Source organism: Oppia nitens, unplaced genomic scaffold (assembly GCF_028296485.1).
Source record: "Oppia nitens isolate AA-2021 unplaced genomic scaffold, nextdenovo-longstitch-racon4-pilon3 scaffold6_pilon_pilon_pilon, whole genome shotgun sequence".
NCBI lineage: Eukaryota > Metazoa > Arthropoda > Arachnida > Sarcoptiformes > Oppiidae > Oppia > Oppia nitens.
In genome coordinates, this window is record NW_026533250.1 from 2,537,659 (window position 1) to 2,552,500 (window position 14,842).

The window sequence follows — 14,842 nt, forward strand, 5'->3', positions numbered from 1 at the left end:
TAAATGTATTCATTTGATATAAAATTTTTCAATATATATATTTTTATATAGTTATTGATATAATGTAATAAAAGACATCATCTTTTAATATTATGTATAAATTGCTAATAAAATACACATCTTTTAAAAAATATTCACTAAAATCTTTACTTTACTTTTTTTAATAATAAACAATAAAGATTTATATTATAGAGAAAATTGTAAGTATAATATAAAGTATTATAATATAATATAATAAGAGAGCAGAAAAATTACATATTTTTGCATCACTTAATCAAATGAAAAGTGAGAAAGAGATTCAAAATGGATGCTTTCATTGTATAATAGGCTCCAAGTTTTTTATGGCACAAATTATTAAGCGTTACATTACATACATAAAGAGGAGTTTAGTCGCAAATATTTTTCTCTTAATCTCTTGAAAAACAGCAATGCATTGAACCCTAACCTATGCATAGGTTTCTCATTAGCATATTTTCTCTCAATAATATCAAACAGTCCTCTCTTTCTCTCTCAATGTCTTTCTTTTTGAAAAATCTATTCAATTTGTTCTCTCCTTTTTCTCCTGTCTTCTATTGTTATCAGAAATGGTGACCATCTGTACCAATATATGTACGGATCTCTAGAAGATCTTCAAACTTAACTCTGTTTATAATATATTAAACAACAGAAGCCTAGGATAAGGTTTCAACTGAGACTTTATTTTGTGTCTGTCTTTTAAGCAACAAAAATGTCAATAATTCAAATACGAATCACTGTCTGAAAAATGTTTAACTATTTTCAATGAATGGTGTGTTTTTCACGATTTTTTTTGACAAACATTGAAATATAATGTGAAGTCGAGAATAAATATTAAATGAAAACTTTTAACACAAGAGAACAACACAGCAAAAGGCAAACCATTAAACATGCATTCATTGAGGGGATTGGGATATTGGGATAGACATTGAAAAAAACATAACAGGAACAACAGTTTTTCCTAATATTCATATTTTTATATTATTTTTCTTTCATATGGCACTGCTTGTAGGGATCTCATAGTTACTATATATATATATATATATATATATACAGTTATGAATACAGCCTGTATTACAGCCTCTTTGCCTTTAATATTAAACAAAAGATAAAACCACTGCTTTAATATATATTTGGCGGTAAACTAGGGATAGACTAGGACTGAGTTTTACAGATAGACAGCTATTTCTGGTTTCATATCAAACAAATAATTCACTGAACATGCAATACATTTCTCACTGTTAGTTAACCATTAGACTGAAGTCACGTCTATTGAGGGCACTGTAAGTTATGCTAAGGGGTGGTCAGAAAAAAAGGTATTTTTATTTTCTCTGTTTATAAGTTTCTCTACATCTCTGTATGTGTTTGTATGTCTGTGTTGTGTGTAATACTCGAGTTTAAGAAAGAAATGGTTTCATCGTTTCGTTTGCTAATATTTAATGCACTGAAAAAATGAGTCAATGAATGAATGAATGAAACGATTGATAGGGAACAGCAAACTGTGGGGAAAATAGTTATGCAATTCACTGCTATTTTCTTCATTTTCTATTATATTATTGCTTAATAGTAGTACTTCTTTACTAACTATCGATTCATTTCTTTTCTCTCTCTTCTTACAAATTCTTTTCATTTGACTCTTTACTCTCATATGTGTTATTCGCTTAACTTATTTAACTACAAATCTTGTTGTGTGTGTGTGTGTGTGTGTGTGTGTGTGTGTGTGAGAGAGAGAGAGAGAGAGAGAGTGAGTGAGTGAGTGAGTGAGTGAGTGAGTGAGTGAGTGAGTGAGTGAGTGAGTGAGTGAGTGTGAGTTAGTGTGAGTTAGTGTGTATGTATGAGTTTGTGTGTGTGTGTGTGTGTGTGAGTGAGTGTAAGTTAGTGTGTATATGTGAGTGTGTTTGTGAGTAGTGTATGTATGTATATATGTATGTATGTATGTGTTGTGTCACAAATCTGTAACATAAGAATAGGGGTATTGCTGTTGAATAATATTTAGAGCCACATATAAATCAGTAATTCTGGTAATTCTTAGCCTATTATTATTATTATCAGTGCCTTTACTGTTGCCTTCAAATGCCTTTATATTCACATATTATTACATAACCGGCAGTGCCTTTAAAATTCATTTTCTTATTTTTATGATTATATTACAAATGCATTTAATTCATTGCTAATAAAATTTTTGATACTTTTTTTAAATAAAAGATATGAAATATACGGTATAAAAGTTATTTGATTTTTTTTTTGATAACATAAATGATGACTTAAATTACATCAAAATATAAATGTGACTAACATTTTATGATGCATTATATAATATTTTGTAATAATAATTAAGCATTAATTAAGTATATCATCAGTCAATGTATGACTATATAATAGCGCCCATCAGTATTAACATTGAATAGCAACTGAATAACTTGTAATTTATATTTTAATGATTTTTTTAATTTCTGCCTATTTTTATTAAACATTTTGATACTCATAGAGATGATAGCTATAAAAGATTGAACTAAACTAAAGGAATGAGTGAATGAATGAAATATTTAATGCAAAGTTAATACAATCTTATTTTAGTGACGCCGAGTCTCCCAATGATTGCTTTAATCAGGATTTAGTGCACTTTTTTCATCACTACTGAAAGCACAGCCAATATTTGCTTTGCCTATTCTCTGACTAAATTTATAGATAGACTACACTGTTATGTGTTTTGTGTATTATATAACAGACAATGTCTTAGTTTAGAGAAGGCTAACAGTTAGGCACACATCAGTGTCTTTAGTTTTTGCAACACTTTTTTTAGTATTAAAACTTTCAACACTCTGTTTGTGTCTCTCAACGCCAGAAACAGCCATATCCTTGGGGTGAGTGTTAGGGCGAGAGAGAGAAAGAGAGAGATAGTGAGCAAAAAATGCTTAATTGTCACTGAATATGTTGAATGTGTTGAATATGTTAACTATCATTACAATCGTTTGGGACTTTGAAAAAATAAAGCTCTTTTTGAACATCAAATGAGTGAATGAATGAAGTGATGGCTTCCTCTTTGAAACGCAGGAAACGTTTCTCTCTTCTTTCATTTGCATCAAATGTATCCGCAAATTAAGATCTCATTTAATGTGTTTAAATCAAATGAAAGAAATAAAGAGAAAGTATTTATTCATTTGAAGTTCACTTCAATTTTTGAGCGACACTTCATTTCACTGACACAAACATTTTGTACATTCAATTGTTATACAATCTATATCTCATCCATAAAATCATTTTTATTAATTTATTTTATTACAATTATTCTAATATATTATTAATATTATACTGTATTAGAAAAAATAAAATCTATAAAATTCAAACATATTCAGTATATTTAGCTATTGACTGAAAAATACAGTACCATTTATAAGTCGTAATTGAAATTTACTTTTTATATGATAAAATTCAGAGTTAAATTAATGAATTCAATTCAATTTCAATAATAAAAATAATACATCAAAAGTTATTGCGATAATATCTCTGCAAATTTTAATTCACAGCACTGTTCACATAAAATTAATATAAAATTTTTCTGTTTTTAAATATTCTGTATAAATAGAAAAATATTTACACAAAAAACATAAACAAACAAAGTATTCAATATAAGTGACACTACATTCACTTTATAACACATACACAATACTCAGGTATAGTATATAAAAAATATTTTCAGTATATAATTTATAAAACACACAATCATTCATTATTGGTTTTTTGTTCAATAAAAAATAATTGATTAAATTTATATAAATTTAATTAATTAAAAGATAATAATTAATTAATTAATTAATTAAAAAATTAACACATTTAAAGGTAAAACCTATAAAAATAGAGATTAAATACATAACATATGGGTAATGAAATAAACGCTTAAATTCCGGAAGCAATACATAAATTGAAAAATGAGTTGAAGTTTGTTATAAAGTACCAAACAATAAATTTTGTACTGAAAGTCAAATATAGTGAAAGAGAATGTAAGGGAATGGTAGCTAAATTCGTGAATTGGAGGAGTAGTAGAGTACAGGTGTGAATGGTTGTGGTACTTGTGCTGGTGGTAATGGTGTTGGTGGTGGAGGGGCTGTATTCATGGTCTAAATATGATACCAGATTTGGTTACTTTGGCGATGGCTTAAGAAAAAGATAAACTGTAGCGCAAAGCATATATGATATATCAAAACGTGAGTCAAAAACAAGAGTCATATAAAAGTAAGCTTTTGGTTAAAAGGTTGAGTGAGAGAGTGTTTGTGTATGTATTAGGAGAGGAAAGACAAAGTGGTTAAGCAGTATATTGAGGTTCAAAAATAAAAAGGCAATCGTATACCCGTGTCGGCACTTACAGCCCATGGCATCGCATATAAAATCAAATGAAGCAAAAAACATTAATCAAATTGTGTAAAAAATGGGCGGTAAAGAAGGTGGCTGTGCCATAGTGGCCATGTTGTTGGCCTAATACACCCCTTAGCACTCCTCCACCTTTAACGAGAAGGAGAAGCACATGAAGAAGATATACAAAAAACAAGAAGAAATGGCAGTTAAGGTTATTCTTGTGGCAGAGACTCGACTATCTTAGACATGAGTTTTATTGCAGACAACTATTTAGTAAAACAACTTCAATGCCTTAAGCAATCGTCTTCTCACTTATACTAAGTTGTATTTATGTATTACTCTGTGAAATACAATATACACGTATCCCAATGTATTAATATATATATAGTTTATATATGCTATATGTATGTGTGTGTTGTGTCAGTGCTGTGACTGAGCTCAGAGCTAATGTTATATTATTTGCACACATATTTGTTTTAAGATATACAATATAAACGCAATCTGACGTCCAAATGATCGATGAGGGCTATAGTTAAAGTATAAGACGCGTATAAGGGATGCCTGACATAACATAGCATGTCTAGTGACTGGTGATGTTGTGCCCAAACTAGCATTCAATGGCAACACTGCCACTTCTACCACCACCACTACCCCCTTATCATTGGTTGCACTCCCCTTACTATGAATTTTTGTTTCTTAAAAATTTGAGTGCATTTGTATTGCAAATGTATTGAATTGGAAGCGCACCTCCAGTGGTGATGATTCCCAAACCTTACTAAATAATTCAAATCTAAACTCCAACTGAGAGTGAGACCCCCTTTACCTGTGAGGGATAGATAGTTAGACCGACAGAAAGAGAGAGTTCGTATTGTAATAGTGTTGGAGATTCAGAGCCTGTTTACCTGTATTTGATTTTTAGTCTTAGTTACCTATGATTGTGTTCAGAGACAGACACACACGTCAATCACTGGCAAAATTGTAAGTTCGTGTGGGAGGACCTAAAGGAACCAGTTTTATATGTGATGAGGAATACCAACAAAAATATGGTATATTAGGTATATAACAATTTTCTCAATCGTTGCAAAAAAAGTATCAATAGCCCGGAAGGTTACCATCTATTTATGTGATGTATTAATGCCGAAGCACTGGTACCTAACAACAACAACAACAGGTTTATAACAATTTTCATCCATTTCTTATGCCATAACACATAACCATTGTAAAAGCCAGAGGCCATAACCATTGCGTGGCACACATACATATTCATTGATATTTATTGACATATACTGTATTTATACGGTATATACTGTATATATTGGTATTGAATTTGTAGTAATCACTGATCAGGTATTTTGTTGGACATCTCAGTAATGGTGTCAGTAAAACAAATATACAAATCATTATTTCATTACATTTTTAAAAATAAATAAATTCACATATTTAAAACGATCTTAACACTTTATTATCATTTAAAAATTTTGTATAATTAATAAATAATTTTTATATAATTCTAATTATGTTGAGATGGTGTCAATGGTCTCAATATATTTTATATCTCTCCCTCTTTTTTCTTCTAATCGATTATATTTAAAAAAAAAACAAAACATGATTTTGAAAAATATGACATCTTTTTGATTAATAAATGTTCAAAAGGCAACACCAATTTTGTGGCAACACTTAATTAAGGCTAATATTCATCATATATTAAATAGTTTATATAAAAAATTTACAAATGCTATAATACGGTACACTTATAATTAAGTACACCAGTAGCACGGTTTGTACTATATATGTATGTTAAATGTTCATTATATTTATTGATGTATTATTTTATGTTAGCCCAACAAAAAGCCATTTTCAAAAAGTGAGGCATAAAATGAAAATTAATCACAAACTTAATTATTAGTGCAATGAAAGCACACAGTAATTATTGCAATCATATATATAATATGATATATATTAACAAACAATGATTTATATATAACATATAACATACAGTATATACAGTCTAACATAATATAAAGTAAAATAAATTGCTAATAAAACTTATGATATTCTTGATAATGTATGTGAAAAACAAAACAATTAATTTTAATAATAAAAATATAAAAATCTATGAAATTTTGGGGAAAAGAAAGACATGTTTTAAAATAACTCATTGTTGGCTGATTTGACACCTTATCTATTTTGAGCACATATTTGCTTCAAAAAAGTACAATAATATCGATCCCTATTAAAGATTGACTTCAAGAAATGAGTCGATGTTTTCAGTATATATAACGCCTAGTGTTTGACTGAGAGCTCAAAACTAATCAATGAATTGGAGGCACAAAACACAGCGCAAAATGTAGAGCGTTGTCCACACAATAGCCGCAAATGCATTGCACATCAATTTAAGCATCAATTAGGTCAGTCACCACTACTCTACTGTTTGTTCCTGAAGCCGGACACCAGTCCCACACCATTATATATTGCTTCTCATAAATACCACATATGACTCAAACTCATCAAAATCATCACTAAATGAATCATTTGATATTATTTATTCATGAATATTGTATATACAGTGTATACGTATATATAGAATATATAACTTATAGTACTTGAATACAGTTTTTAGTCATATATACAACATTTATACGGCACTGATATTATAATACATGTTTTTTTGGTCGGCTATCAGTCTCTTATTTAATATAAGTTTATCTTAATTTTATTTCTTATTCAGCAATCATTCATATCTAATATCAAATCGTCAATCTTTTGATGACATTCATGGGTAATAACAAAAAATAGTGCACACAATTTGAGGCAACAATCATAAAGTTTTATTGATATTGCTTTTCAATTAATCGGGTGTTGAGACAGACAAAGATAGAAAGCGACAGCAAAGAGATGATTGCCTTTAAAAATGTAAACTTATGTTATGTCCTAATCCGGGTCAGCCCTGCAGGTGGTGTATCGCTAGCGTAAGCACGTGTTATACCTGTTCATAGGCTTATTTAAAAAACATTTATAATTTATCAAATGTATGCATAATAAATAAAGTTCATTAAAATTATTGCTTTAATGCCTTACTTTGATATAAATTATATAGTGCTTTACATATACTGTATTATGTGTTGGGTTTTTAATAAACATTCATATATTTAAAATAAATTTTTGTTAGTTTTTGTTGTATTGAAATTAATTTAAATGTAGAGAAATTGCTATAAAATAAAAGAAATCTAAATATTAATTCATTTTTGTTGTTAATATTTGTTTTGTTGAGCACCTGAATCAACTGGAAATGTGCATTAATGATGATAACTAACAAACAAAAGCTAAGTTAATACATATAAAATAAGCCAAAAATTTTCTGTTATTAATATATTATAACAAAAGCCAGAAATATCTTTATATAAACTATTGACTCATATATTAAATAATACAGTTTTGGCAGTAGTTATGGTTATATTAGTTATATGGCTATAAACTGTATGGCTAACAGTGTATTAATAGTGTTGGCACTTCAATACAGCTGCGACATTGCATTTAGCAATCATCACACGCTATACACTCCAACAGCAATCCTATCCATCCATCCCTTACTCACTCCAACTACTACTGAGAGAGAAAGAGAGGCAGTGAGAGCACAGTTAGCCTAAACAAATAAATTGCCAAAACCTAATATAATGCCCGTACTAATGAAAAGAGAGTCAGACCTAATTAGGACAATTAAATTTGCTGACTCATTAACAAAGCACAGGGAGATTTTGGGACCGACTCTAACATTAAATGAGACCAACATTACCGCTAACACAATACATTGTATGATATTCTCTATAAATACATTATATATCTACTGTACTACTAATAATATCTTTATATTATATGTGAGTCTCTTTTATTTAATTCAATTCACTGGACATTTGATCCCTAAATTCAAATCAATTTAATTGTTTTTGTGGTATTTATTTATTTTATTAATATAACAAAGGTTTTTGTTTTCATTTTACTATTTATTGAGACATTGAATATTAATTTTCACTATACATATATTTCATATGTAAATTAAGATAATGTCATATCAAGTGTTTTGTATACAAAATTAACTGATAATAACAATTAATGCATCAAAACCTCAACGCTTTTCAATCAGTTCTCTGATAACAAAAGCATATTTTAATCACAATTATTGATTAATTCATAAAAAAGTCTGTTTTTAAATATAAAATTGTTATAATTTAATAATAAGATAAAATAAATAACTTGTATTTGTGGTGAAATTTGAATCATTAGTTTATGAACAACTGACACATACAGACTATTATTGATATTTGATGTTTCATTGAATCCATGTATGTCTGTAGTGATCACGTCTAAGACATTGTCTGTCAATGTTTTTTGTTTTGTTTTTATTGAATGCCTCTTATTTGTAGCAATGGTTTTCACGTTAGACTCTCGTAATGTTTATCGCAGTCATTGTTATCAATGGCAATGGTTTATGAAGTTATATATAAAATGATTGCTTTTATGTAATAAAGTTCTCCTCAATATTATTTGTGTTGTGAGAGCACAGGTAAGCAAGTGTTGAGTGCCATAAACAATGTCGATATGTTCACCATATCAATGTATTTTTGACATTGGCTTTCAAATGACAATTATATATATATATATATATATATATATATATATATATATATATAATATGTAATATACCGTATATTACATAATATTTCACTGAAATTAATGAGCACGAAATGCTAACTAAATATCATTTTAACAAATAAAACATTTCTATTTTATTTGAATATTTATTCAAAATAAACCTAAAGTGTTTTTAGGTAAATATTTTATTTTAATAATACTGTTTTGTATTCATTGTTAATACTGTATATATATATACATAAAAATAATCCATGTAATATTATATACAGTATAATTCTATTATATAAATACAATATATACAATGTAAAGCAAATATAGTTTTAAAATTGTGATAAATTGACAACAAATATATTCTTAAAATAACAAAATAAATTAAAATTATCTAATTTAAAAATAATAGATTAAATTAGAAATTTTTAAATAATTTAAGATACATTACTGAATAAATAAATAAAAGAATATATTATACTAATATTTTATAAAACAAATAATAAAATAAATTTTAATCATTTTATTATATTATATAAAATAAAATCACAATAAAAACTGTATATCTAATAAAAAAATTATTAAATTTACTCAACATACTGTAATAACTAATTAATTAATTACAAAACTATATGTATTATTATTACTAAACAATGACTGAACACTAATTAATAGTTAATATTATTATTAGTCGTGTCTAATGAGCAATTGACTGAATAATAATAACTATTATCTAAAAAAAATGTTTAATTTATTTGTAACTATTCTGATACCGTTGAGAGATAATACGTGAGTGTAGAGTGCATAGCATAGTGCCGGTTGTTTTTAGTGGCAATTTTGATGATTAAAATTAGTTTGATGTTTAGGGCCAGGATGTGCATAGACATGCTATTAGGTGCCAAAATGTTAATTAACAGATATTATAATGAGTATATTCATTAAATAGACACATATTTTATTGGATGAATGTGTGAAACAATGTCCTCCCTCTCTGCCTCTGCGCCTTTGCTTACCATAAGATATTACAAACGGATTTACATCATTAATGCAATGCATACCTCCTCTCAGTTTTTTAATGTTAAGACAATTTTAACGTACAATCGATGAGATGCTAAACACTATGGCTATACTTTTGTTAAATTGCAGCAAAGGGTGACTACACTTAGCCGACACATGCGCCGGCCGGTCGGCCAGCACTTTGCACTTTGAATTAACTAAAAAAGCCATTTAAGTGATACCCGCCTCCATTATGAGACACATTTTACAGTATAAGCCACTCTCACACCATCTCTCATCTGCAATCAACTAATCACAAGCCATCTAATGAGTGCACCGGCGTATACAACAATATACACCATCACTCTATTGTCTTTATCTACCTGTGTCTGAACTGCACTTACTTTAATTAAAAACTTTTTGCATAATTGCAAAACTCCTCAAAACAATAAACTAAAAGAAAGAGAGGGCACCGATATATACTGTATTTAGATGGGACAACAAAACACATTAAACAAACAATATTTGTTTGAATAGATAACCATCACATGATATACTAAATGGTACATCCATTGAATCATTCATTGAATTTAATAGTTATATCAGAAAATAGAAGTAAAGAGTAAATCGAGAAACTCTTCGACAATATGTGTTGTGAGTGAACTGCAAGAGTAGATCTGTTGTCTGACACACACAACAAATCTGGTAAATATTGTGTGCAATGTTTGGCGCATGAGATGAGGGATAGACATACAAGAAGTTGAATATAACACACATTTGCAGTTAGTTTCAGTGTTACCAGAGTTAAACATCACTGAACCCATTGAATCAACTTTACTATCACATCATATATCGCATACAATATTTATTTGTTGTGCAATACTTGGGTCAGTGGATACACACTATCGTTGTTATACTTGTGATACTTAAAGTGTTGAACACATTTGTCTCTTTAATCTTTCCTATTTCTCATCTCTCTCTCTCATCTCTCTCTCTCTCTCTCTCTCTCTCTCTCTCTCTCTCTCTCTCTCTCTTCTTTCATTTAATCATTCAGTCACTCAATCTATTCATTTATTTACCTACACCTGTATGTATCACCTATTTTGCCAATTGTAATATATAATAACAATGACCGACCAATACATTAACATTTTGCATAACTAAATCACAAACTAATAACGAAAATAAATACTTTGAGTTAACGGCAAAAATTAGGGAAAATCAATGACAATATCTAGAAATATAATGCCAATGGCTATAAAATAAACACACATGAGTTCTTGTTAGTAGCAAAAATATATTGCTAGCCTTGCACTGGTAGTTGGGATCGGCCACACACACTACATCATAATGTAGTTTTGGTAAAATTTGTATATTTATTTATTTTATGGTTCACTCATTGAATTGCACTTTAATTTGTTGGGAAAGTGTATTACCAGAGTAAGAGAGAGAGAGAGAGAGAGAGAGAGAGAGAGAGAGAGAGAGAGAGAGAGAGAGAGAGATAAAAGTAAATAGTTATAACTTATTTCATGAGTGTTTCATGTGTTTCAAAACATCATTGAATAACAACACATAGACAGAGAGTGACAGCTAAGTGAAGGGACAAAACTACTAAATATAATCAGTTAGTTATGAGACACTTACCCAATAATTTATGTCCTAAAACATGACAATTAATAATCCACAACAAATAAGTTTTTGCTAATAAAATAACTTATATTTAGAAATATATATTAAATATATATTGACATAAAAATAACACTAAAAATATTAACAGTGGATAAAACTTTTTTTGACACTATTAATGACATCAAAATTATTATTTTTGAAAAAAGTTTTGTCAGTAATTTGTTGTTTAATTGTAAGCAATGACAAACTTATTTATTCTGTGAATTGAATACAAATTTTAAAGTTATTATTATTATTATTATGTTTGTTGTTAATAATGTTGACAAACAAAATGATTATAAATAAGTGAGTTGTGATAATAGTCCAAAACTTGGATTATAAGTTTTCAATGGGGAATGGGATGTGATGGTTGATGTAGTTATAGACTATCACTAATTTTTGGGATGTGATCTATGTGTGTATATTGATGTTATTAACAGAAATATATATGTTTTCAAATAGTAGTCTGCATTGAAAGCACATACAGTTTATAACACAGAGTCAGTGAGTCTTGACATACACACACTTATTGTATGGTTTATACAGACACATATCATGCATGAATGGCAACCAGTGCCGGTGCATATCACGCATATACTACGGCATCGACTACAACCAGCACTGCTATGCCTTAACCAAACTTACAGAACTGCCAGTTAGGGCACAACTGAGACGGGGCTTCGAGGAGGAGCTACCAATAAATAAACACAACCGTCAACACTGATATACACTATTCTTGATATACACCAAAAAGTGGGGGAAATCTCAATTCAACTCAATTGAAAGTGATTTTAGATTAGAGGGGAATACAATTCAAAGGACGGAACATCAACTTGAATGGGGAATAAACACATACAGGGGATCACTAGGGATAACACTGATATCACATGTCTATGGCTCAGGTATGCCATACGTACATTCACAATATTATACCTGTCAGCTTAAAAACAGCATCCAATATACAATCAATTGTTTTTTGAGATTTATCCCAATGTCACAACCAGTACAAGTCTAATATACCACCGATAACAACAACACAATAATCATCAATATGATACACATATGGATTCATTCATTCATTTATAATACTTATATTATATTTTTGCAAAATTTAGATCAAATTATTTTTAGTATTTTATATTAAATCAATGAATGTGTGATTAATGTAATAAATATACTGTAGTAAAAATTTGTCTAATTTTTCTATCTCTAACTCTTAATATTTTTTTATAAATCTATCAATTTCTGTAGTGATATAACTTATATACTGTAAAATATTAATGGGTAATTGTGTGACTTTAAAATTATATAAATTTATTTATACTTTAGCACATCTAACGTTAAGGTAAATTGTTAACTACTCTCTCGTAAGTACAATTTATTTGTAAGTTACAAATGTAGCTACAAATGTTACTTTTCTTTACAGCATTATTTATCTATAAATATTTATTTTATGTTATCATTGAATTGCTTTTTTGTATTTTATTTAAATATAAATTTGTATACAATTTTATAACATTCAAATAAGAATATACAGTAATATTTAGTATGTTATGTACAGTATATCAAAATTGCCACTTCAAATGATAAGATATGTACAGTACAAATGTGAAATCATGTTTTACATTTTAAAAAAAGTAAATACATAAATGCACGCTAACACACCTGGTATACAAATTTAACAAAATGATAGTGAAAATCATTAATTAAATATTTTTATTATATATTAATTTTTTTATTATAGCAAACATCTAACTTAATAAAAATTATTTGAAAACTGATTTATATTTTTGACACTTATTTCTTTCGCTATCTATTATGATGACCATTAGGGCTATAAGTGTGTGTTAATGCAAGCAAGTGAGTGAGTGAGTGAGTGAGTGAGTGAGTGAGTGAGTGAGTGAGTGAGTGAGTGTCTCTGTGTGTGTGTGTGTATGTGTGTGAGTGACTGAGTGAGTGCATGTGTGTGTGTATGTGATAAATAAGTACAGCAGTAATGAGTATGGTTTGTATGGTTTTCATTGATGGCAATGTGTTATCGTAATACTGAATGAGTTATTTGTAAAGCATTTGATTCCTTAGTAGTGACACACAGTCTGTGACCACAAAGCAATGCAATGCAATGGCCATCATATGTCAAATGGAGCGCTTAAATAGCTGTGCAATGCATAAACTACCAGTGCGTCGGGTGTTACCATTATATACACATTCAATGGCATTGCTTTGACTTCACTGCCAGTTATATAATCAGTAATGTAGTAAATATTGATAGAAATACAGTATGTATACAACTTAGACAGTCTATTGAATATCATTTTGTTACAAAATTGATAAACATATCGTTCAGTATATACAATATAAAGATAATACAAATTCAGGTTTTACTATATAAATGCAAACAAATTATCAAAAGATTTTCACAGTTTAGTAATAGTGTTGAAGGATATGAAAAAATCAATGGCTTTGTCTACAAGTGATTGAGAAAACAATATTCTTATGGAAACATAAAGTGAGAAACACATGGAGTGAACCCAAAGTCATTGACAGACTTTATGCCTGTTATATAAACATACAAATATGTATTCGTTATGTGATGGCACTGGTAGTAGTAGTAGTAGTAGTAGTAGTAGTAGTAGTAGTAGTAGTAGTAGTAGTGCTGGCAATGGAATAAAGCTCCCTCAGCTCTAATATGGTATTTTAGCATAACTATGGCATAGCATTGCATTTTATACATAGCTACTAAAATATGACACACATGAACTGAGGGATGGGAAAGAAGAGAGAGAGAGAGAGAGAGAGAGAGAGAGAGAGAGAGAGAGAGAGAGAGAGAGAGCACTGAAAGAATACATCAACGCATCACTCAGGGATCTACTCTTTTGAGTGAGGATGAAAAGTGTGTGTGTGTGTGTGTGTGTGTGTGTGTGTGTGTGTGTRTAATGTTGTGATCTGAATGAGTGGTAGGCAAGAGCGGGGGAGTCGGCAGACATACTTTCAAACAGTTTGTAGTACTGAATATAACTAAATCGGCAAAACAAGCAAATGAGATAAAAACTGCAAAAATTGTGTGACTCTTAGAGACAGCATTTCATCGCCTTATCTCATACTCTATGTATTACTTATATAATGTTTGTTAAACATAAAAATCAATGAAAAATATTATTACCTTTTTTCA

General features: G+C 29.0%; 1 protein-coding gene across 2 annotated transcripts in view; it reads right to left on the reverse strand.

The window, feature by feature from the left end:
* Positions 1–14,842, reverse strand: part of LOC128962118 (zinc finger homeobox protein 4-like) — a 64,256-nt gene that overhangs the window by 49,372 nt on the left and 42 nt on the right. The window contains exon 1 of one of the 2 annotated variants that reach the window (XM_054308463.1): positions 14,834–14,842. This exon is cut by the window's right edge and continues 42 nt beyond it. The gene's annotated coding sequence lies outside the window, so the exon portion shown is untranslated. Of the gene's footprint in view, positions 1–11,646; positions 11,692–14,833 lie in introns of those variants that run through there. The other variant, XM_054308464.1, reaches the window with a different exon arrangement.